This window comes from Schistocerca serialis, chromosome 1, assembly GCF_023864345.2.
Source record: "Schistocerca serialis cubense isolate TAMUIC-IGC-003099 chromosome 1, iqSchSeri2.2, whole genome shotgun sequence".
NCBI lineage: Eukaryota > Metazoa > Arthropoda > Insecta > Orthoptera > Acrididae > Schistocerca > Schistocerca serialis.
The window spans coordinates 1,269,852,457-1,269,876,630 of NC_064638.1; the positions used below are offsets into that span (position 1 = coordinate 1,269,852,457).

A 24,174-nucleotide genomic window follows, 5' to 3' on the forward strand; every position below is an offset into this window, starting at 1 on the left:
ACGGTGGGGGTTATCGTCGAAAGCTGGAATTTCAGTTCTAATCCGACGCACCAAGTAAAACTAAAGCCATTTACACACGGGAAGGTAGAGCTGTCGTCCTTCACATTTGCTTGCGCATTACGGTATCCTCCAGCGATCAACACTCGCTTTCATCATTCGTGCGAATATCTTCTCGTATGTCTGTAAAGGCATAGCGCGCGTCATGTCAGAGTTACTATAACATGCAAGCTCGTAGCAACCGCGGGAACAGAGAGACCTTTTGCCTTGTAGATCAGCTGGCCGCCAAACAGCTAGCTTTCCCTGGCTTCGTGAATTCCCGGGCGAGGCGCCAGCATACAGGCCGAGTCGCTTCAGACTGGACCAGAGATCCACTGCTCAAGCAGACACCTGCCGCTAAGTTGTTCGCGCTCTCTCACGCACCGTCACCGTTCCGTGTTTAAGGGGCTCCGGAACGCCCTATACTTGCAATGTTAAAATAACCCTTATAAATTACATCTTTCCTCACAAAGTATTTGAGGTAGGAAGTTGAACTTCTTACAGATTATTTATTGGAATATCGGCTACAACTTAACACAGGGATTTTACAAAATTTTAGTTCAGTTATTAAAGATGATTTTTTTTCAATTGTAATCAAAATTCACAACATTTTTTTGCAATTTTTTATTTATATATTCAAAAATATACAGTTTTTTGGAAAAAGGCTGTGTTAAATTATGCAGAAGGTACTGTGTAACATTTACTGAAAGTTTGAAACAAATATGTTTGGAAGATCCTTAGAAAACATGTAATTAGTATGAGAGAATAAAAGTTTTGGGAATCGAGCGACAAAGATTGGATTAACTTTTTAGTGCATTCCAGGTCCATAGGATGGATTATCTTCATCCTCTGCAAACTCCTCCTCCAGCTTCCTCTTGTTCCTCCTCCTGTTTACTCTTGCTTGTATTTCTAGACTCTTTACAGCCCTGTCTGCAGCCCGAAGGCGTTCCTTGTCTAAAGCAAGCATCGCTCGTTGTTGTGTTCGTAGATTTTGCTACCATTTTCTTCAGTTGCAGTTACTGCAACACTGTTCCAAAAGGTGGTCATGTATGGACACTTATCACATTTCAGTTGTATTTCACTAGCAAGTCCTACGCGCTTTATCATGGAGAGTTCCAGACCAACTTCACTACAATGAATGCATCTTACACAGTTTGAAAAAATTCCTTTGAGAACCGACATATCAAATATTTCATTCACATCCGATTCGCCCATAAAACATTCATAGTTTTCACTCATTGAACCAAGCTTCTTCTGTGAAGTATTTTCTTTCCCACTTTGACTGCTATGGGCAGGTGTACTTGAGAGGTTAGGTTCACTCACTTGGTTATCGTCTTTATTGTTTACAGTAATAACACATACCTTTGGCTTTCCAACATTTCTCCTTTTCTTAAAAGCCTTCAGAGGATTTCTAATAACTTTACTTTTACTCATTATTATACTTCAACAAAACAGAGACTCAAGAAACAGAATTAATTACGAATATTTTCGAGATAACGACAGAGTAAATAAACATGAAACAATCGACAATCACACCAGCGATATATATTGAACCATCACAGGTTAGCCACAACACATACTTTATCTCACATCACTAAAATGTACCTGATGAACACGGACGTTAATAATAACACCATTTGACAGCAGTTTAACAGCGCCACAGTGGTTCACGCCCATGTAGAACACATTTCAAAAAAAATTTAAAAATAGTTGTAGTCTTCGGAATTGAATAAATTATATATCTATTAAAAGGTAATAGTCTGCAGATTCAGAAAACGCAAAAAAGTAAAAATTGAACTTTTCATGATTTTGAGCCTTTCCGGAGCCCCTTAAGCCGGCTGTCACTCTCTCAGCACATTGGGCGTAGATAGGGTGGGGCGGAACTGATTCCCACCTCTCAGACCTAGTACCTTTCTCCATTCCCAACGATTCTTTCGTCGTTCCAGAAATGAGCACGTTTACACGAGACGTGAAAAGCGTTTGTCCGTGAAATAGAAAATACGAACGAAACGTGCGACCTGACACCGTTATTAAGCGACTACAATTAAGTATTTCGCACATCACATTGGTACAGTGCAGTACCTTCGAGGGATCAGCTTCACCAAAGGTATGTAAAATAAGGATTCAACTAACCGGTATCGAACGTTGACTTTGACTCGTGATGTAATGATGTGACGTGTGATGTCATACGTTTACAAGGAGAAGTAGAACAGTGACAACACATAATTTTTTGAGTTCTCGGTTTTGGGGACAGCCTGATATATAGCTTAGCCTGAGGTCTAGGTTAAGCTGAAAACTGACAGTTTGTTTGTGAGACGGTGAAGAGGTATCGAAGACTTCAGTTACCTGTTCTCACCTACTCTGTGTCCCACTTCCTCGGCCAGTAGCGAGCAATTCTGTGCATGGCATTTTACCGGTTGAATACATTCCCAGAACTACTAACAGTGCTTCTACTGGTGTTGCATTGAATTCTCCTTTTAATTTCGGAAGTACGCGTTTTTGCGTACGCCTTATGAGAGCTTTCCCACGGTGGTAGCGCAATTGTTGGACCCAAACATCCATCCTACAGCAAGTATAAACATCTACATTTATACTCCGCAAGCCACCCAACGGTGAGTGGCGGAGGGCACTTTACGTGCCACTGTCATTACCTCCCTTTCCTGTTCCAGTCGCGTATGGTTCTCGGGAAGAACGACTGTCTGAAAGCCTCCGTGCGCGCTCGAATCTCTCTAATTTTACATTCGTGATCTCCTCGGGAGGTATAAGTAGGGGGAAGCAATATCTTCGATACCTCATTCAGAAACGCACCCTCTCGAAACCTGACGAGCAAGCTACACCGCGATGCAGAGCGCCTCTCTTGCAGAGTCTGCCACTTGAGTTTGTTAAACATCTCCGTAACGCTATCACGGTTACCAAAAAACCCTGTGACGAAACGCGCCGCTGTTCTTTGGATCTTCTCTATCTGCTCTGTTAACCCGACCTGGTACGGATTCCACACTGATGAGCAATACTCAAGTATAGGTCGAACGAGTGTTTTGTAAGCCACCTCCTTCGTTGATGGACTACATTTTCTAAGGACTCTCCCAATGAATCTCAACCTGGTACCCGCCTTACCAACAATTACTTTTATATGATGATTCCACTCCAAATCGTTCCGTACGCATACTCCCAGATATTTTACAGAAATAACTGCTACCAGTGTTTGTTCCGCTATCATATAATCATACAATAAAGGATCCTTCTTTCTATGTATTTGCAATACATTACATTTGTCTATCTTAAGGGTCAGTTGCCACTCCCTGCACCAAGTGCCTATCCGCTGCAGATCTTCCTGCATTTCGCTACAATTTTCTAATGCAGCAACTTCTCTGTATACTACAGCATCATCCGCGAAAAGCCGCATGGGACTTCCGACACTATCTACTAGGTCATTTATATATATTGTGAAAAGCAATGGTCCCATAACACTCCCCTGTGGCACGCCAGAGGTTACTTTAACGTCTGTAGACGTCTCTCCATTGAGAACAACATGCTGTGTTCTGTTTGCTAAAAACTCTTCAATCCAGCCACACAGCTGGTCTGATATTCCGTAGGCTCTTACTTTGTTTATCAGGCGACAGTGCGGAACTGTATCGAACGCCTTCCGGAAGTCAAGAAAAATAGCATCTACCTGGGAGCCTGTATCTAATATTTTCTGGGTCTCATGAACAAATAAAGCGAGTTGGGTCTCACACGATCGCTGTTTCCGGAATACATGTTGATTCCCGCAGAGTAGATTCTGGGTTTCCAGAAACGACATGATACGCGAGCAAAAAACGTGTTCTAAAATTCTACAACAGATCGATGTCAGAGATATAGGTCTATAGTTTTGCGCATCTGCTCGACGACCCTTCTTGAAGACTGGGACTACCTGTGCTCTTTTCCAATCATTTGGAACCTTCCGTTCCTCTAGAGACTCTCGGTACACGGCTATTAGAAGGGGGCAAGTTCTTTCGCGTACGCTATGGTTATAGCTTAGCTGCTACCGATAATTTATAAGTTGCACTTCCAACCTGTATTTGGTTTATCCTTTCCGATAGTTCGAGTGTAATCCCTGGTCCGTCACATACTGAATCTTTTCCCTGATGAGCTGCAAAAATTTTAAACTAAGTAGTTGCTCTGAACTCGTCTTCCTGTTCTTGCTGTACCCCGGAAACGGTGCCAGTCTTCCGGCAGCAGTGCTCTAATTTCATCTACGGGTGGCATAGATTTTCTCACGATTTCTTTCACTTTTAAATTCATCCCTTTTTATTCAGCAATCTGTGCCCTTTTTCAGAACATTTTGATTTAGTATCCAGGTTCCTAGAATGAGTAGGAGGGCCTGCGTGCTATAAAAGGAATGTCTCGTCATTTGTCTCTGATTGTGGTGCTAAGTTCCCCACAAAAAATGGAAGTCATTGAAATGGCATCGTCTGAAAGACGTCGTCACATGGAAGAATTTACTATGTGTAACAAGAAAAAATTATACATTGTCGCTATTCATCTCCCCATCCCCCGCCATTCTAAAAATTATGTCTGATGGGAGGCTGAAAATTAGAGAAGCTGACGACCGTATAAAATTTGCTCCTGACGAAACACATCCTTACAAGGGACAATGTGATCTCCGTGCCGCGAAGAAAGGCAGAAACATGCAACTACTGAAAATACACTCCTGGAAATTGAAATAAGAACACCGTGAATTCATTGTCCCAGGAAGGGGAAACTTTATTGACACATTCCTGGGGTCAGATACATCACATGATCACACTGCAGAACCACAGGCACATAGACACAGGCAACAGAGCATGCACAAGGTCGGCACTAGTACAGTGTATATCCACCTTTCGCAGCAATGCAGGCTGCTATTCTCCCATGGAGACGATCGTAGAGATGCTGGATGTAGTCCTGTGGAACGGCTTGCCATGCCATTTCCACCTGGCGCCTCAGTTGGACCAGCGTTCGTGCTGGACGTGCAGACCGCGTGAGACGACGCTTCATCCAGTCCCAAACATGCTCAATGGGGGACAGATCCGGAGATCTTGCTGGCCAGGGTAGTTGACTTACACCTTCTAGAGCACGTTGGGTGGCACGGGATACATGCGGACGTGCATTGTCCTGTTGGAACAGCAAGTTCCCTTGCCGGTCTAGGAATGGTAGAACGATGGGTTCGATGATGGTTTGGATGTACCGTGCACTATTCACTGTCCCCTCGACGATCACCAGTGGTGTACGGCCAGTGTAGGAGATCGCTCCCCACACCATGATGCCGGGTGTTGGCCCTGTGTGCCTCGGTCGTATGCAGTCCTGATTGTGGCGCTCACCTGCACGGCACCAAACACGCATACGACCATCATTGGCACCAAGGCAGAAGCGACTCTCATCGCTGAAGACGACACGTCTCGATTCGTCCCTCCATTCACGCCTGTCGCGACACCACTGGAGGCGGGCTGCACGATGTTGGGGCGTGAGCGGAAGACGGCCTAACGGTGTGCGGGACCGTAGCCCAGCTTCATGGAGACGGTTGCGAATGGTCCTCGCCGATACCCCAGGAGCAACAGTGTCCCTAATTTGCTGGGAAGTGGCGGTACGGTCCCCTACGGCACTGCGTAGGATCCTACGGTCTTGGCGTGCATCCGTGCGTCGCTGTGGTCCGGTCCCAGGTCGACGGGCACGTGCACCTTCCGCCGACCACTGGCGACAACATCGATGTACTGTGGAGACCTCACGCCCCACGTGTTGAGCAATTCGGCGGTACGTCCACCCGGCCTCCCGCATGCCCACTATACGCCCTCGCTCAAAGTCCGTCAACTGCACATACGGTTCACGTCTACGCTGTCGCGGCATGCTACCAGTGTTAAAGACTGCGATGGAGCTCCGATGCCACGGCAAACTGGCTGACACTGACGGCGGCGGTGCACAAATGCTGCGCAGCTAGCGCCATTCGACGGCTAACACCGCGGTTCCTGGTGTGTCCGCTGTGCCGTGCGTGTGATCATTGCTTGTACAGCCCTCTCGCAGTGTCCGGAGCAAGTATGGAGGGTCTGACACACCGGTGTCAATGTGTTCTTTTTTCCATTTCCAGGAGTGTATAATTAACCTCAGCATATGTGTCAAAAATCCAACATAGTTCCAAATGAATGAAAACCATTTTGACCTCTCATCTCTGTTAAATTAAGTTTCGCCTGCTGGCGTACGGGCACGTGACGCGGTAAGGAAAGTACTTAGATAAACGGACCAGAGACAAATGAGAAAACTGCATAATCACAACGATACGATTTTTATTACAAAATTTCGTCTTGCATAAAATTGGAATCAAGGATAAACGTAGCATTTCTAAATATCTCAACTTCTACGTTATCTGATAACTCTGTTTCTTCTTTGGTTATTTTACATGACGCTGCAAGAGTCACTTCTCGCCTGAGGACAACATAAGAAACCTAAAACTCCGTGGTGTTGTGTTGTCCTAATCATCATCATTTCATCACCATCGACACGCAGGTCGCCAAAGTGGCGTCAAATCGAAAGACCTGTACCAGGCGAACGGTCTACCCGACGGGAGGCCTTAGCCACACGACATTTCCAATAGGCCGGTGGTCCAGCTTACTTACAAGAGTTGATCGGATATATAATACTTTGTGTTGGTGAGTTGTACTGGTTATATCATAATCCGTAGTGATGTAACTTATAAAAGGCGCGGATCGACAGTCAAAGCCGTATGCACATACTCTGGCGTTGGTCGAAAGAACATCCTCAAGAAATCCTGGAAGATGTCACAACAGAAGCGTATGTCTACCAAAGTATCGAAAAGGTTTGTTAACCATTGCCATTTTCCTAACTCGATTTTAAACAATGAATCTCTCAGCAGCTGGTATCAACAAATATTCACATTTTTAAACGTAAACATGTTTGGCAACCTGTTTTCGTGATTGTTTGTAGATAAAAACCACAGAATGCAAACAGTCTCTAAGCTTTAAGTTTTCGTTTACGTTGAGTTGCCCACGCTTTGCTCCACTGACGGCTGATAGTTGCGGCTGTTCAGGCCCAGTGCTGCCGCGGAAACCTACGATGTCGAAGTATGTACACTCCTGTGTTTCTTCGTTGGATAATTTCCTCAAGAGCTCTGCGTTTCTACTTTACACACACACATACTTTTCATAAACTACACCCTTGTAACCAGTGAGTGTGTAACTAAGGCTCAACTGTGGATCTCTGCAGGAAAGTACATAACGAAGATACACACAATTACAGATATTTCGACGTCGTTGGTTTTCCCGGGAGCAATGCGCCCGGGCGAAACATCGCAATTGCCGCCTGATTGTGGAGCAAAGTCTCCAAAACACATTCTCAATAAAATTTCAGAAATATCTCATGAATGATTCTTTTTCGCACCCATGTTTACTGGTATTTTTAACATCTAGTAATGTGTACTTTCAGCTGTAAAAGGTTTCTTTGTCTCGGGTGGCTTCTCGTTTTTTTCTTTTTTTTATTCTTTCAAATATGACGCTTTTCGGGTTTCCTCCGATATGACTCAGGTTCTAGAGGGGACGTGGTAGTTTGTAACAAGGCATAAATCTAATGATGAAATGTTTGTAAATCCGAAACTGGTCGTATCTGAAAAAATAAGAAAAGACTTTGCGAACCGCGTATGTTAAGTAAAAACCGTCATTGACACAATGGCCGCGAGTCTTACACAATAAAAATGCCAAGCGCTTTCAACAATATCACTAAGCCATTGTATTGCATTGCATTGTATGTTAACCGGGGGCCTAGAAACGACGGAGAGGCTCCGTCCCCGCCGCAGCCGCAGTGGTCCACAACCCCACGACGATTACCGCAGTCCACTTCAGCCCTCCGCCGCCCCACACCGAACCACTCTTTCAGGGTTATTGTGCGGTTCGGCCCCCGGTGGACCCCCCAGGGAACGTCTCACACCAGACGAATGTAACCCCTATGTTTGCGTTGTAGAGTAATAGTGGTGTACGCGTACGTGGACAACTTGTTTGCGCAGCAATCGCCGACATAGTGTAGCTGAGGCGGAATAAGGGGAACCAGCCCGCATTCACAGGAGCAGTTGGAAAACCGCGTAAAAACCGTCCACAGGTTAGCCGGCGGACCTCGACACACGCCCGCCGGGCGGATACGTGCCGCGTTAGACCGAATGGCTAACAGGGCAGACTCTAAGCCATTTGTGACGATAATCTCTGTACAGAATCCTGGTAAATGCAGAGCGGTAAATCTTGGGGATCGAAATCGAGAGGCCTCATTGTGCGTAATTAATGACTGGCTTGCGGACGAATTATTCTCCAGGAGGTAATACGTGGTCAGTGAACTCTTCAAAATCCAATGGAGAAAACGAGAAGTGCAAAAATTGTTACGTCGCAGTAGCAGAACTACAGAGACATGAATTTTAAGAAAGTTGGCAAGTGTTTGATTGTTTCATCAGTGTATCGATATATCTCATTGCATAAGAGGGATTTTTTTGTGTGTTCCAGAGCATCGCAAAGCGAACTGCGCGCCGACTCCTGCGGACGACGAGGTTCTGCATCCAGGTAAATTTGACGACATTGATTTATACGTGGTAATAATGGTAGAGCTCCATGCCTGTGGATTATATTGTTACGAGATATACAGCAATTGTAGTGATTTGTTGTTGTAAGGAAAGAAAGGCACACAGCAGTCAGTCGCCATCCCATTAGCTTTTATTATTCTTGCAAATCTAGATTTCGGCTATAAGTACCCATCTTCAGTGCATTTTCGTTACAACTCAACAGACTCGCGGCAGTCCATGTCACCATCCCTTCTTACAATGGGTCCTTCTGCCTATACACTTGTAAGAGCATATGGTGATATGAATGCCGGGAGTCTGTTGAACTGTAACGAAAATGCAGTGAAGATGGCTATTTGCAGCCGAAATTTAGTTTTGCAAAAATAATAAACTCTAATGAGACTGCGATTTACTGCTATGTGGCTTTCCTTCCTTATGGTATGGGGTCGCTGAGCACAACCGTTCCTGGTGGAATCAAAATTGATTTGTTGTCGTGTTTTTTTTCAAGTAATCAGGTAAATGTTGCCCCAGTGCTGTGGGTGTCGATGTTACACGCAAATCCAGCGACAATATGTCTTCCGGTTTCAGATCACTTCAGTGGAGATGACAGTTTTATCACTTACTGCAGTTTTGTTTGTTATTGCAATAGCTTAAAGAGATAAAGGTTCCCGAACAAGTTGTAGATATCCTTTTGCTCAATGTATTTTATCCCTGCTGTCTTCAGAATTTGAAGGAGTGTATTCAAATCAACATTGTCAAAAGCTTTCCGTAAATCTACAGACACTATAAACGTAGCTTTCCCTTACATTAGTGTATCTTCTAAATAAATCGTAGAGTAAGTATTTTTTCACATGTTCCTACAGTTTTTCGGAACAGAAATTGAACTTACCCAAAATCGGCTTCTAGCATTTTTTTCCATTCTTTTCTACAGAACTCGTCTTAGTATTTTGCAAACCATAACCTGTTAAGCTTATTGTTCGGTAGAAGTTTAGTACATACTTTCTTTTAAATTGGATTTCTTCAGTTAGCTGGACGTGAAACAGAGAACGCAATTGGGAAGGGAATGAGACAGGGTTGTAGCCTAAATCTGAAGTTATTCCGTCGGCACACTGAACAAGCAGTAAAGGAAACTAAAAATAAATTTTGAAAAAGAATTAAAGGCCAAGGAGAAGAAATAAAAACGTTGAGATTTGCCGTTTACGTTATGTTGCCGATGCATTACTCGCACAATTCTGTCAGATGCGGCAACAGGCTTGGTAGATCATTGGAGTGGAATGGATGATCACTGAAAAGAAATTATAAAAGAACGTCCAGAAAAGTAATAGGAGAGTAATGCAATGTAGTTAAATTTAACTACATTCCATTACAAATAAAGCGATGGTGAGGAATTAGGAAGTAAGAGATTTACAGGAGCAGAAGAGTTTCGCTATTTGAGAAGCAAAATAAATTGTCAAGGGCCGAAATGAAGAGTATATAAAAGGCAGACTGGCAATTGCAAGAAAACCATTTCTGAAAAGCGAAATTTCTTAATATCGAGTAAACGGAAAAATAAGGAAACCATGCGATGTGGACCTGTAGACCTTGCGAAAAGCAACCGACCGCCATATCGTCCTCCGTTATTCACCATTGAATAGGGTATGGAGGGGCATGGGGTCAGTACTCCGCACTCCCAGACGTTGTCGACGTTTCGACCTTGGAGTCGCTACTTATCAGTCATACCCCGGTCCAGTCCTCCCACCAACGAAAAATCCCTGGTAGTACCGATAACCGTACCTCCCCCCCCCCCACCCCCCACACACACACACACTCGGCTACGGAGGCGGGCTCTTGACACCGAATCTATAAATGTAACTATTATAAAGTCTTTTCTGAAAATATTTTTCCGGTGTAGCCTTATACGAAAGTGTACTTGGCTATTAATCAGTTATGACTAGATGTAAATAGATGCTTTTGAAATGTGGTACTACAGGAGAATGTTGAAAATTAGATGAGTAGGTCGGAAAGTGCTCATTCGAATTGGGGAGGAAACAGCGATGTGGCACAAGTTGACTAAAAGACGGGATTTATCGATAGTCAGTTTTGTGATATTAGAGGGTGTGGTTCTGTATGGAACGGAGACCTGGACAATTAACATGAAGCACATTAAAAAATTACAAGCTCTAGAGATGGACTTTTGGAGAAGATCGGCAAGAATCTCCAGGAAAGAAAAGATAAGGAACACCGAAGTAATAAGGAGAATGGAAATAAGAGAAAGAATATATGACGTAATGGATAGGAAGAAATTACAGTGGTACGGGCAAGTACGACGAATGGAGGAAGCGAGAATACCAAAATTGATACTGGAGTGGGAACCGGAGGGGAGAAGAAGAAGAGGACAACCTGTGACCACCTGGCTCCAAAATGTACAGCACACAGTGAGGAGAATGGGCGCAGAGGAAGAGGACACGCAAGATCGAAACACCTGGAGAAATATTTTGAGATTATAGTTTAAGAACGTTTATTGTTTGTATTGTAATTTCCAAGTAAATTATTATGTTGGAGATAAGCCTCTGTAATGAGGAAAAGCTCAAAATAATAAATATAGTTTTGTGATGAAGGGAAAGTGTATATGTAGGTAGGGGGGAGGGGCCTGGGGAGGGGGGAGGAAAGTGTGGAGGGAGACCAAGGCTTGAAGCAGGTACAAACGGATGTAGGTTGCAGAAGTTATGTAGGGATGAGGAGACTTGCACAGGATAGACTAACATGGAGAGCTCCAACTCCAGATTGAAGACCACAACAACAACAACTTGTTGTTGTGTATATGGGTAACTATAGTTGAGTCGGTTGAGTTGATTACTGACAGTAGGCTGGTCACAGTAGCTTCGCACGCCCACGTCAGTCAGTCATATAATGTAATTTTTTGTAAACGTCTCTATGGCAACGCCACAACTATATTGTCGTTTACTGACTTCTTTAGCAGCCGTTTACGCTTCGCAGTTGAAAGCTGGCAACAGGGCTCTTAGCTATCGAGGATCATCTTACGCCGACTCTAGCGCGGATTTTTCGTAATGTCTGAGCGTAAATACACCGGCTACGTCCCATTCGAGTGCAGCCGCATAGGCGAGCGTCAGCGACCTCGGCGGTGGAGGCGGAAAGCGACTGCCAACGGGAGGCGGCTAGGCGCTTCCCACAGACTCGCGCGGTCCGAACCCAGCAGAGCGGCAGTCGTTGGGTCAGGAGGCCACGCCCCCACGCCACTGCGTGGCCCCTCGAGGCGTGGGAGAGGCCGCCCGCGCAGACAACCAGGGCCTCGACCGATATTCGAACTAGGTCCCCCGCGAAGCAGTGCGCTGGTCTTCTGGTCAGCCTGACCCGACAGCATCAATATCGTTTGTCTCTTGGCAAGCAACTGTCATATGTTATACGATAACAGCTGTCGCCCTTATATTATACAGGTAACGGTTCTAGCTCTCTGATTGTATTCGTATTTGAAGCAGTTGCGTACAGTGTAATTTAGCCCCTCCTTCCTACTTGCAGCTGTTGTCCACATTAGTCATTTAGTGAAGATTTGAGAGGAGCGAAGATTACAATAACCTAGTTTACTTAGCTTGTCATGTAGATGTGGTTCCAGTTCTTCTTATCTAGGGGTCTGATTCTTGACGCTGAAAAGTCACATTTTAGGTCATCACGGTAGCATTGATCTAAATAAATTTGAAGATTCCTGTTGCAGAATTTTTTGTTTTTTCGTAAATATATTTTCCACATTTTGGTATGTCATACAGTCTTTTGATTTTTAACATTATCAAAGCCGAAATTACATTGTTCGTACAAAATACAAAAATATGTCCGATCACGTCAGAGGCAGCTTACGACTCTCTCACTCCGCGGAAATAACCATATTCCAAAGGGTTCACTATTTTTGTAAACAAATGAATTTCTGCTAGTTTCTTTTACATTATTACTTTCGATTATTATTTCATAAATGACCCCAAAAATAAACATAGTAAACGGTACAGTAATGCGTAATTAATAATAGAAGAGTCAAGTTTGCCAATAGTTCGTATTTTCAAATATTTCTAAAAAAAAATAATTTTAACTGTACATTCAGAACTAGAACTTCTCGATTATAACATTGAGACTAAAACATTTTATAAAGTAATTAATTTTCATAAATTTTAGTTTGAAATATAAAGTACTGTGTATAAAATTATATGTGACTTTTCAGAAATGCAACTTGTCCAAAGTTCGAAAAATAATACTGGTATCGACAACTACTGTTGACGAAAAGTAGTGCTAGAGGAGGATGTCCCGTTACAACGGGGAGGTGACGTCGCCAGACAGGTGGCACCTGTTACGAAATGCAGAGACAGTTGGAGAGGATCAGCGTGATAGCTGACTCTCAACATAATTACGTGCAGGAACTAGCATGAATGCTGTGTCATCTATCGACAGAAATATTAACTAGTCTTTTGACTTTGAGTAAAAGCAAAGAACAATGTCATGAGTGGATCAAATACTGCGATTTGATTGTTGACTGGTGCTACCACTGCTGAATTTCTTCACGTTGGAGATATTTACACGACTATTAAGGAAAAGCTCGGCTATCAAAAATTACGCGCAATTGCTGAAAAAGCCCGAGGCTAAAGTGGACGGATGTTTTTGGACCGCTGTATACACAATGGATTTGATTTTCCTGCAGTCTTAACGGGGACTGTATGTGGATATCCTACACCAACGCCAGAATCAGTCCTGATGGAGAACGGTGTGAAGATGGCGAAGAAGTTGTCAAGTAGTCCAGTTCCCATGCTAGCGCAACGTTACTAAGAGTACTAACAAGGGAACCTCCCCATCGCACCCCCCTCAGATTTAGGTGTAAGTTGGCACAGTGGATAGGCCTTGAAAAACTGCACACTGATCAATTGAGAAAACAGGAAGAAGTTGTGTGGAACTGTGAAAAAATAAGCAAAATATACAAACTGAGTAGTCCATGCGGAAGATATGCAACATAAAGGAGAGTGCGAGCTCAGGAGCGCCGTGGTCTCGTGGTAACGTGAGCAGCTGCGGAACGAAAGGTCTTTGGTTCAAATCTTCCATCGAGTGAAAAGTTTAATTTTTTTATTTTCAGTTTATGTGACAAACTCTTATGTTTTCATCGCTTTTTTGGGAATGATTATCACATCCACAAGAAAACCTAAATCGGGCAAGGTAGAAGAATCTTTTTACCCATTCGCAAAGTGTACAAGTTAGGTGGGTCGACAACATATTCCTGTCATGTGACGCACATGCCGTCACCAGTGTCGTATAGAATATATCAGATGTGTTTTCCTGTGGAGGAATCGGTTGACCTATGACCTTGCCACCAAATGTTTTCGGTTCCGATTGGAGAGGCACGTCCTTCCGTCTACTAATCGCACGGTTTTGCGGTGCGGTAGCAAAACACAGACACTAAACTTATTACAGTGAACAGAGACGTCAATGAACGAACGGACAGATAATAACTATGCAAAAATAAAGAAAGTAAAATTTTCACTCGTGGGAAGACTTGAACCAAGAACCTCTCCTTCTGCAGCTGCTCACGCTACCACGGGACCACGGCGCTCCTGAGCTCACGTTCTCCTTGTTATTGCCTATATGGCACATGGACTACTCAGTTTGTATATTTTGCTTATTTTTTCACAGTTCCACACAACTTCTTCCTGTTTTCTCAATTGATGTGTGTTCAGTTTATCAACGCCTATCCACTGTGCCAACTTATAACTAAATCTGAGGGGGGTGCGATGGGGAGGTTCCCTTGTAAGAGTACTAAAAAGTGATTGCGTCGAATAGTTCGGTAAGTTTATAGAAAATTAAAACCAAAAAGATAAACTTTTGCTGACGAAAAATTTTTTTCGTTTGTAATGACTGAATGGCCATTACTTCTCGAATACATCTCGTAAATCTGATTTACTGTAATGCACGTATGTACACGAAAAGATCTAGATAAGAGATTCGCTACTGAATTACCTTTAACTATCAAGTGTCTAGGAGTACATGTCTCAAGCCATATGAAGAAGGGTGGGAAGGCTATTGTTTAACGTTCCGTCGACAGGAAATCGACCATGTCCATTTTCGTTGAAACTATCCAGAGATTTTGCTTAAACGATTTAGGTTACCATGGCAAATCTAAATATGGATAGTGATTTGAAATGCTATCTTCTCAATAGCTAGTCCAATATCTCATCACTGCCCGACGTCGCTAGGTGGAGTGATATTGGAGGTGGGACGGCCACATCTAACCGTGGGGAAAGGCAGACGCAAGACTGAGATTTATTGCAGAAATTAACCCACGACCGCAGTCACTCACAAAACCTTCGTCCGACCAATTCTTGAATACTGAATGTGGAAGCTTTTCCAAGTTGCATAAAAGTCTGCAGGCTTTCGTGGCCGTTGTTACTGATGACGAAAACCCTATGATTCGTTGGGTCTCTTAAAACTTGTTGAGCACTCAGCGTTTCGATCCCTCTGCTGGGATCTCTTTAAGGATTCCACTGGTCTCTCTGGATGGCCGAACACTTACCGTGTTGGTTTAACGGAAGAGGTAGTGAAGGGTCAAAGAAGAGTTGTGCGAAATGTCACGGTTTTTTTTAGTTAGAGTGAGAGCTTCGCTGATATTCTCATCAAACTGTTTGAAGGGCGTTCTTCATTGCGAAGAGAGCCTTTCTGACGAAATTTAGGAATCTGCTGTTCCACTACGTGTCAAACATCGCGTTACTTGCTTGAGCAGGCACCTAACGTAATGAACACGAGGCTAAAATTGAAGACATTCGAACTTTTACAGAGCGAAGATGAAGACAACCATCTTTGCACTGTAGTTTCAGCGAATGGTTTATTTACTTATTTATTTCATCATGCAAGCTGCCTTGTATCTAACTAGACATCCTCAGAGAGAGTAATCTCTATATTGTGCACAGTACTTGAGCTGTAAGTAATTTTTAGTGGTAATAGTGAATGTATGGCATTACCGTAATGCCAGTCGTATTGTGCTAAATAATTTCCTCGTAACATAATCTCCTCGTCGAATGAGAATAGTAATATCTAACAGAAATTAACTGTGGTCTTGCTGGCAAAGTTCTGGAACCGTGACCGTGTTGAATAATTATATATATTTTTCTACTACCGGTAACATTCATTTATTTTATGTTTAACATAGTGCAATGTGTTTCAAGCATATTTTGCTCATGATAAGGTGTTTATGTATACAGATAATGTGACTTAAAGATAAAATGACGTAATCTAACTTGACGTAGAATATGGCTTTTTTCGCTGTTCTGCTGTTGGAGTTGCTGCTTGGGTATTTGGGGAAGGGGGGGGGGGGGCGGGCTGGGGGCTGGCAGTACGCGGCCAGAAATCGATGTCCGGTGGTTGTCTTCTGCTGACGTGTAGTCAGCCTCGTTGTTTGTTGTGACTGGCAACGCAGCGTTTGCGCGATGGATGCAGTTTTGCATCAATTGTTATGGTGCGATGGTTCTGTCAGTTTTGATGAAGACATCTTATCTTTGAGTAATATTCATCTGTATGCATAAACGCTTGATGATGAGAAGAACGCCGGCCGGAGTGGTCGTGCGGTTCTAGGCGCTACAGTCTGGAACCGAGCGACCGCTACGGTCGCAGGTTCGAATCCTGCCTCGGGCATGGATGTGTGTGCTGTCCTTAGGTTAGTTAGGATTAATTAGTTCTAAGTTCTAGGCGACTGTTGACCTCAGAAGTTAACTCGCATAGTGCTCAGAGCCATTTGAACCATGAGAAGAACATTCTTGAAAGGCGTTCAAGATACTTAATTAAATACAAAATACTGGTCTATAAACGTGACTGGTAGCTGGAAAATACAAATAATAACTATAATATAAATCCTTGGCAAGTACAGAGGCAATAAAAATAGGGAAGGAAGACTGGGTTTAACGTCCCGTCGAAGGGAATAAAATTTGACTAAGAAGTTGACTGGTCCAGGGACTTGGGTTGGGTTGTTTTGGGGGAGGAGACCAGACAGCGAGGTCATCGGTCTCATCGGATTAGGAAAGGAAGTCGGCCGTGCCCTTTCGAAGGAACCATCCCGACATTTGCCTCGAGCGATTTAGGGAAATCACGGAAAACCTAAATCAGGATGGCCGGACACGGGATTGAACCATCGTCCTCCCGAATGCGAGTCCAGTGTGCTAGCCACTGCGCCACCTCGCTCGGTGGTCCAGGGACTAGCGAGTAATAAAGCGCAAAATCAGCATCCGAAGCAGAAGAGAAAAAGAATCTAATTAGGGTGAAAAAGTATGAACATTGTTGACAACGTGACAGGAATACTAGTAGGGATACTGGTGTACTACTGAACAGCTGGGTTATACCGTGAGGCAGGCTATCTCGACGATAACGGGTAAAACTTTTGCCTCCTTTTGAGTGCGGAGTGGATCTGAATGGCATGCAGGAAACTAGGTGAGATGTTCTGGAATCGTGTGACTGAAATAAAGAACATTTAGCGTTAAACACACGTTCAGGCAAGGTTCTGGGCGTGTCAAATCTGGTTTTGCAGATCGAAATCCCCTATTCAGTCACTCGTTGACCACGATGGCACCGAAACAGAGGACGACCGAAGAAAGGCAGAAATACTGAATTCAGTGTTCCGAAACTGTTTCACTGCGGAAAATCGTAACACGGTCCCTGACTTCAGCCGTCGCACGGACGCCAAAATGGAAAATATTGAAATAAACGATATCGGAATTGAAAAACAACTGCTATCACTTAGTAGCGGAAAAGCATCCGGACCAGACGAGATACCCTTAAGATTCTACAGTGATTATGCTAAAGAACTTGCCCCCTTTCTATCAGCAATTTATCGTAGATCGCTGGAAGAACGTAAAGTACCTAGCGACTGGAAGAAAGCGCAGGTCGTTCCCATTTTCAAGAAGGGTCATAAATCAGATGCGAATAATTATAGGCCTATTTCGCTTACGTCAATCTGTTGTAGAATAATGGAACATGTTTTGTGTTCTCGTATTATGACGTTCTTAGATAATACAAATCTCCTTCATCATAACCAACATGGATTCCGCAAACAGAGATCATGTGAAACTCAGCTCGCCCTATTTGCCCAAGAAATTCACAGTGCCGTAGACACTGGCGAGCAGATTGATGCAGTATTCCTGGACTTCAGGAAGGCATTTGATACGGTTCCGCACTTACGTTTAGTGAAAAAAAATACGAGCTTACGGAATATCGGACCAGGTTTGTGATTGGATTCAGGATTTCCTAGAAGAAAGAACACAACATGTCATTCTTAACGGTTCAAAATCTGCAGATGTAGAGGTAATTTCGGGAGTACCGCAGGGAAGCGTGATAGGACCTTTATTGTTTACAATATACATAAATGACTTAGTTGACAACATCGGTAGCTCCGTGAGGCTATTTGCAGATGACACGGTTGTCTACAAGAAAGTAGCAACATCAGAAGACTCGTACGTACTCCAGGAGGACCTGCAGAGGATTAATGCATGGTGCGACAGCTGGCAGCTTTCCCTAAACGTAGATAAATGTAATATAATGCGCATACATAGGGGCAGAAATCCATTCCAGTACGATTATGCCATAGGTGGTAAATCATTGGAAGCGGTAACGACCGTAAAATACTTAGGAGTTACTATCCGGAGCGATCTGAAGTGGAATGATCACATAAAACAAATAGTGGGAAAAGCAGGCGCCAGGTTGAGATTCATAGGAAGAATTCTAAGAAAATGTGACTCATCGACGAAAGAAGTAGCTTACAAAACGCTTGTTCGTCCGATTCTTGAGTATTGCTCATCAGTATGGGACCCTTACCAGGTTGGATTAATAGAAGAGATAGACATGATCCAGCGAAAAGCAGCGCGATTCGTCATGGGGACATTTAGTCAGCGCGAGAGCGTTACGGAGATGCTGAACAAGCTCCAGTGGCGGACACTTCAAGAAAGGCGTTACGCAATACGGAGAGGTTTATTATCGAAATTACGAGAGAGCACATTCCGGGAAGAGATGGGCAACATATTACTACCGCCCACATATATCTCGCGTAATGATCACAACGAAAAGATCCGAGAAATTAGAGCAAATACGGAGACTTACAAGCAGTCGTTCTTCCCACGCACAATTCGTGAATGGAACAGGGAAGGGGGGATCAGATAGTGGTACAATAAGTACCCTCCGCCACACACCGTAAGGTGGCTCGCGGAGTATAGATGTAGATGATGTAGATGCAGTGCTTGTGGCATGATGACAGACATTTGATACGGAGATGAGTATAAAGGACACCAGTGGCTAAGAAACCGATGAAGTAAACAGTGTGTGTTATAATCACGTCGCCTAGCCAGTCGGGTCCACCTTCACTTATCATAGGAGGGACTGACGTGACTAGGAAAGGGGGGGAATGATATAGGCATCCTCCGCCACACACCGTACTGTGGTCTGTACTCTTGTTTAAAGCAGCCGGCACTTGCGAGCTGGACTCCAGTGGCAGTTGTACTGGCATTGTCGGCTCCCGCTGTGTTATCACGTCTGCTGTCCAAAGTACAGTACGCGCCTGCACAGGTCTCCACCACTTCCAGGCACGTAAATTACGTTTCAAGAAAAAAAATGTATCTCCTCACCTAATCGAACTTAAGAACCGATTTTTTCATACCTAGAGACATTGTAGAGATGTATTCAATTCGCGAATTTCACATTTGTTTCGTGGTTTTTTTGTGGGAGACAGAGACTTTAAAGCGATTTTCTTTCGCGCCGAAGAGTGGACACCCGAGCTGGTTGCCTGCAGAATGTACGGGCTATAACGCACCATAGTCCGATTGAAAGTACAGGGTTATTACAAATGATTGAAGCGATTTCACAGCTCTACAATAACTTTATTATTTGAGATATTTTCACAATGCTTTGCACACACATACAAAAACTCAAAAAGTTTTTTTAGGCATTCACAAATGTTCGATATGTGCCCCTTTAGTGATTCGGCAGACATCAAGCCGATAATCAAGTTCCTCCCACACTCGGCGCAGCATGTCCCCATCGATGAGTTCGAAAGCATCGTTGATGCGAGCTCGCAGTTCTGGCACGTTTCTTGGTAGAGGAGGTTTAAACACTGAATCTTTCACATAACCCCACAGAAAGAAATCGCATGGGGTTAAGTCGGGAGAGCGTGGAGGCCATGACATGAATTGCTGATCATGATCTCCACCACGACCGATCCATCGGTTTTCCAATCTCCTGTTTAAGAAATGCCGAACATCATGATGGAAGTGCGGTGGAGCACCATCCTGTTGAAAGATGAAGTCGGCGCTGTCGGTCTCCAGTTGTGGCATGAGCCAATTTTCCAGCATGTCCAGATACACGTGTCCTGTAACGTTTTTTTCGCAGAAGAAAAAGGGGCCGTAAACTTTAAACCGTGAGATTGCACAAAACACGTTAACTTTTGGTGAACTGCGAATTTGCTGCACGAATGCGTGAGGATTCTCTACCGCCCAGATTCGCACATTGTGTCTGTTCACTTCACCATTAAGAAAAAATGTTGCTTCATCACTGAAAACAAGTTTCGCACTGAACGCATCCTCTTCCATGAGCTGTTGCAACCGCACCGAAAATTCAAAACGTTTGACTTTGTCATCGGGTGTCAGGGCTTGTAGCAACTGTAAACGGTAAGGTTTCTGCTTTAGCCTTTTCCGTAAGATTTTCCAAACCGTCGGCTGTGGTACGTTTAGCTCCCTGCTTGCTTTATTCGTCGACTTCCGCGGGCTACGCGTGAAACTTGCCCGCACGCGTTCAACCGTTTCTTCGCTCACTGCAGGCCGACCCGTTGATTTCCCCTTACAGAGGCATACAGAAGCTTTAAACTGCGCATACCATCGCCGAATGGAGTTAGCAGTTGGTGGATCTTTGTTGAACTTCGTCCTGAAGTGTCGTTGCACTGTTATGACTGACTGATGTGAGTGCATTTCAAGTACGACATACGCTTTCTCGGCTCCTGTCGCCGTTTTGTCTCACTGCGCTCTCGAGCGCTCTGGCGGCAGAAACCTGAAGTGCGGCTTCAGCCGAACAAAACTTTATGAGTTTTTCTACGTATCTGTAGTGTGTCGTGACCATATGCCAATGAATGGAGCTACAGTGAATTTATGAAATCGCTTCAATCATTTGTAATAGCCCTGTACTTGATAATTGACACTCCATGCGTTGGACCTGGTTTCCTCAACTCAGAGCTGCCATTGTTACGCCCGAACTGTTCGCCTTTTTTAAATTTCCACAATTGGTCAGCTCACTTTCAATTCCTTGTCCGGTATCCTTTCTTGATGTGGCAGAGCCTAATGGTTAGTGCAATAGCACCTTTAGAATGTCGTCTGTTCAAATCATGTCAAATTTAGCGCAATTTTTTAATTTCTAAAGTAACCAAAATACTTGATTATTGTTTTTATTCAGTTAATTGAGTTAAAAGCAATTTTTTAATTTCTAATATTCGCTGCGTCATTTTTCATCATCGTATTAATTTTTTATTTGCTCTTATTTTTTTCCTATAATTCTTTTTTCGTTTCGAGTCTGCCTGTGTCGTCTGTAATCTGCAACAAAGTGCCACCCAGGAATGCTCATCGATTGGTAGCGTGGCAGCTCATGAAGCCAGTGTTAGGATATTTTTAAGTAACAAATGATAACTAGAAATTGCAGTTTGCTTCTAGCGCTGAAACTACATTTTTTTTTCTGTGTGGAGTTTGCTCGTAAAGGTTAGCTCTAATAGCCGTGATCGAAGCGATCGTGATTTTAGTTCTGCCGTAGACTGTTGACCGCCGTTTTATCGGCTACATCGCACATCACGAGGTTGTGGTTAGGTTAGGACACGAGTTTGAATTCAGGGCTACAAAACGCGTCATCTGCCGCTGTTCAGTCATTGGTCATTCAAATCAGCTGTCGACAGAGCATCTTGCCTTTCCGACATACCTCGCGGCAGCCACTTCCGACATCGCTCCGCGTTACACGTCGACAGCATTTGCGAAGCGATCCCGTGTTTTTGTATCCGTGACCTTTCAGCTTTGAAATAGACATGGAATATGTTTACTTTTTATCTCATAAGAAACAAAAGTCAAAAAATGACACGGATTCATCCTCTACTTCTGGGGCTGCACACAAAATGCTTATTTAAAAGTTATTTTAAGGATCTTCGAAACTACACTGGTCTTTTTTAAATTTACAAGAATGTCAGTGCAATAATTTGATAACCTTTTGCAAAATATAAGAAATTATTATGGGTACGGATACTTCTATGCGAGCTTGTATAGCCCCACAAGGAAAACTGTTGTGAAACTTCCTGGCAGATTAAAACTGTGTGCCCGATCGAGACTCGAACTCGGGACCTTTGCCTTTCGCGGGCAAGTGCTCTACTAACTGAGCTACCGAAGCACGACTCACGCCCGGTACCCACAGCTTTACTTCTGCCAGTACCTCGTCTCCTACCTTCCAAACTTTACAGAAGCTCTCATTCTGGAAACATCCCCCAGGCTGTGGCTAAGCCATGTCTCCGCAATATCCTTTCTTTCAGGAGTGCTAGTTCTGCATGGTTCGCAGGAGAGCTTCTGTAAAGTTTGGAAGGTAGGAGACGAGGTACTGGCAGAAGTAAAGCTGTGGGTACCGGGCGTGAGTCGTGCTTCGGTAGCTCAGTTAGTAGAGCACTTGCCCGCGAAAGGCAAAGGTCCCGAGTTCGAGTCTCGATCGGGCACACAGTTTTAATCTGCCAGGAAGTTTCATATCAGCGCACACTCCGCTGCAGAGTGAAAATCTCATTCTGGAAACATCCCCCAGGCTGTGGCTAAGCCATGTCTCCGCAATATCCTTTCTTTCAGGAGTGCTAGTTCTGCATGGTTCGCAGGAGAGCTTCTGTAAAGTTTGGAAGGTAGGAGACGAGGTACTGGCAGAAGTAAAGCTGTGGGTACCGGGCGTGAGTCGTGCTTCGGTAGCTCAGTTAGTAGAGCACTTGCCCGCGAAAGGCAAAGGTCCCGAGTTCGAGTCTCGATCGGGCACACAGTTTTAATCTGCCAGGAAGTTTCATATCAGCGCACACTCCGCTGCAGAGTGAAAATCTCATTCTGGAAACATCCCCCAGGCTGTGGCTAAGCCATGTCTCCGCAATATCCTTTCTTTCAGGAGTGCTAGTTCTGCATGGTTCGCAGGAGAGCTTCTGTAAAGTTTGGAAGGTAGGAGACGAGGTACTGGCAGAAGTAAAGCTGTGGGTACCGGGCGTGAGTCGTGCTTCGGTAGCTCAGTTAGTAGAGCACTTGCCCGCGAAAGGCAAAGGTCCCGAGTTCGAGTCTCGATCGGGCACACAGTTTTAATCTGCCAGGAAGTTTCATATCAGCGCACACTCCGCTGCAGAGTGAAAATCTCATTCTGGAAACATCCCCCAGGCTGTGGCTAAGCCATGTCTCCGCAATATCCTTTCTTTCAGGAGTGCTAGTTCTGCATGGTTCGCAGGAGAGCTTCTGTAAAGTTTGGAAGGTAGGAGACGAGGTACTGGCAGAAGTAAAGCTGTGGGTACCGGGCGTGAGTCGTGCTTCGGTAGCTCAGTTAGTAGAGCACTTGCCCGCGAAAGGCAAAGGTCCCGAGTTCGAGTCTCGATCGGGCACACAGTTTTAATCTGCCAGGAAGTTTCATATCAGCGCACACTCCGCTGCAGAGTGAAAATCTCATTCAGGAAAACTGTTAATTACTCCGAAGTGAGTACAAAAAACCAAAATGATAATTTTTTAATAATAGTTGAAAATAATTGAGGGGTCATGGGGCGACTACAGTCACGATTTACTTATTTCTTTATTGAAGCAAAAGTGAAGTGTTTGTTCTTGCAAAAATCCGTGGCAACTAATAACTGCAAAGATTTATGACACTAGCCCAGATGATAAAATGTAAAATAAAAAACGTAGCGTTAGTAGAATACAAAAACTGCAGAAAAAATTTCACGAATAAATTTTTCCGTGTCGAAAGCCACCACAGACTTATCCGATGTTCTAATGGCTGCCGCAGCCAGGATATCATAGCTGGCTAGCGCGCAGGCTACAGTGAAACGTCATTGTTTTATTAGCTGCCGCATCCAGGCCGCCTGGTGTGTTATAGCCCGCAACTTGTGCCCTTCAGTATCAGGTGACAACTACTTTACACTGTTGTAACGTCCCGCTGTCGTCTTCTTCGTCGTTCCTCTGCCGCCACAGCATCCCATGCGGAGCCTGCTGCGTATCGCTCGGCATTGTTAGATTTCGTTTTCCGGTCCGCCGTTCTCCACTGTGCGCCGCGAACCGCTTTGCCGCACGGCGGACCTTTATGCGGGGGCGGGTCACGGCTGTGGACAGCACGCGCCGCCTGCCTCCCTTCTGTCCCTCCCCCCCCCCCCCCCTCTCTCTCTCTCTCTCTCTCTCTCTCTCTCTCTCTGTGTGTGTGTGTGTGTGTGTGTGTGTGTGTGTGTGTGTGCGTACAGCTAAGAGCCTTGCCCGTCCAGACTCCCTACACTCTCAGCTGTTGGCAAACTTCGTACCTCGTTCCTTTTTGTGAGACGTGACAAGACTGTGTACAGTTGCATTTTT

The 24,174-nt window shown here is 44.4% G+C and overlaps 1 protein-coding gene across 1 annotated transcript in view; it reads left to right on the forward strand.

Annotated features, from left to right (window-relative positions):
- Positions 1-24,174, forward strand: part of LOC126419448 (heparan-alpha-glucosaminide N-acetyltransferase) — a 314,616-nt gene that overhangs the window by 112,447 nt on the left and 177,995 nt on the right. The window contains exon 2 of the mRNA XM_050086639.1: positions 8,547-8,603. The gene's annotated coding sequence lies outside the window, so the exon portion shown is untranslated. The remainder of the gene's footprint in view (positions 1-8,546; positions 8,604-24,174) is intronic.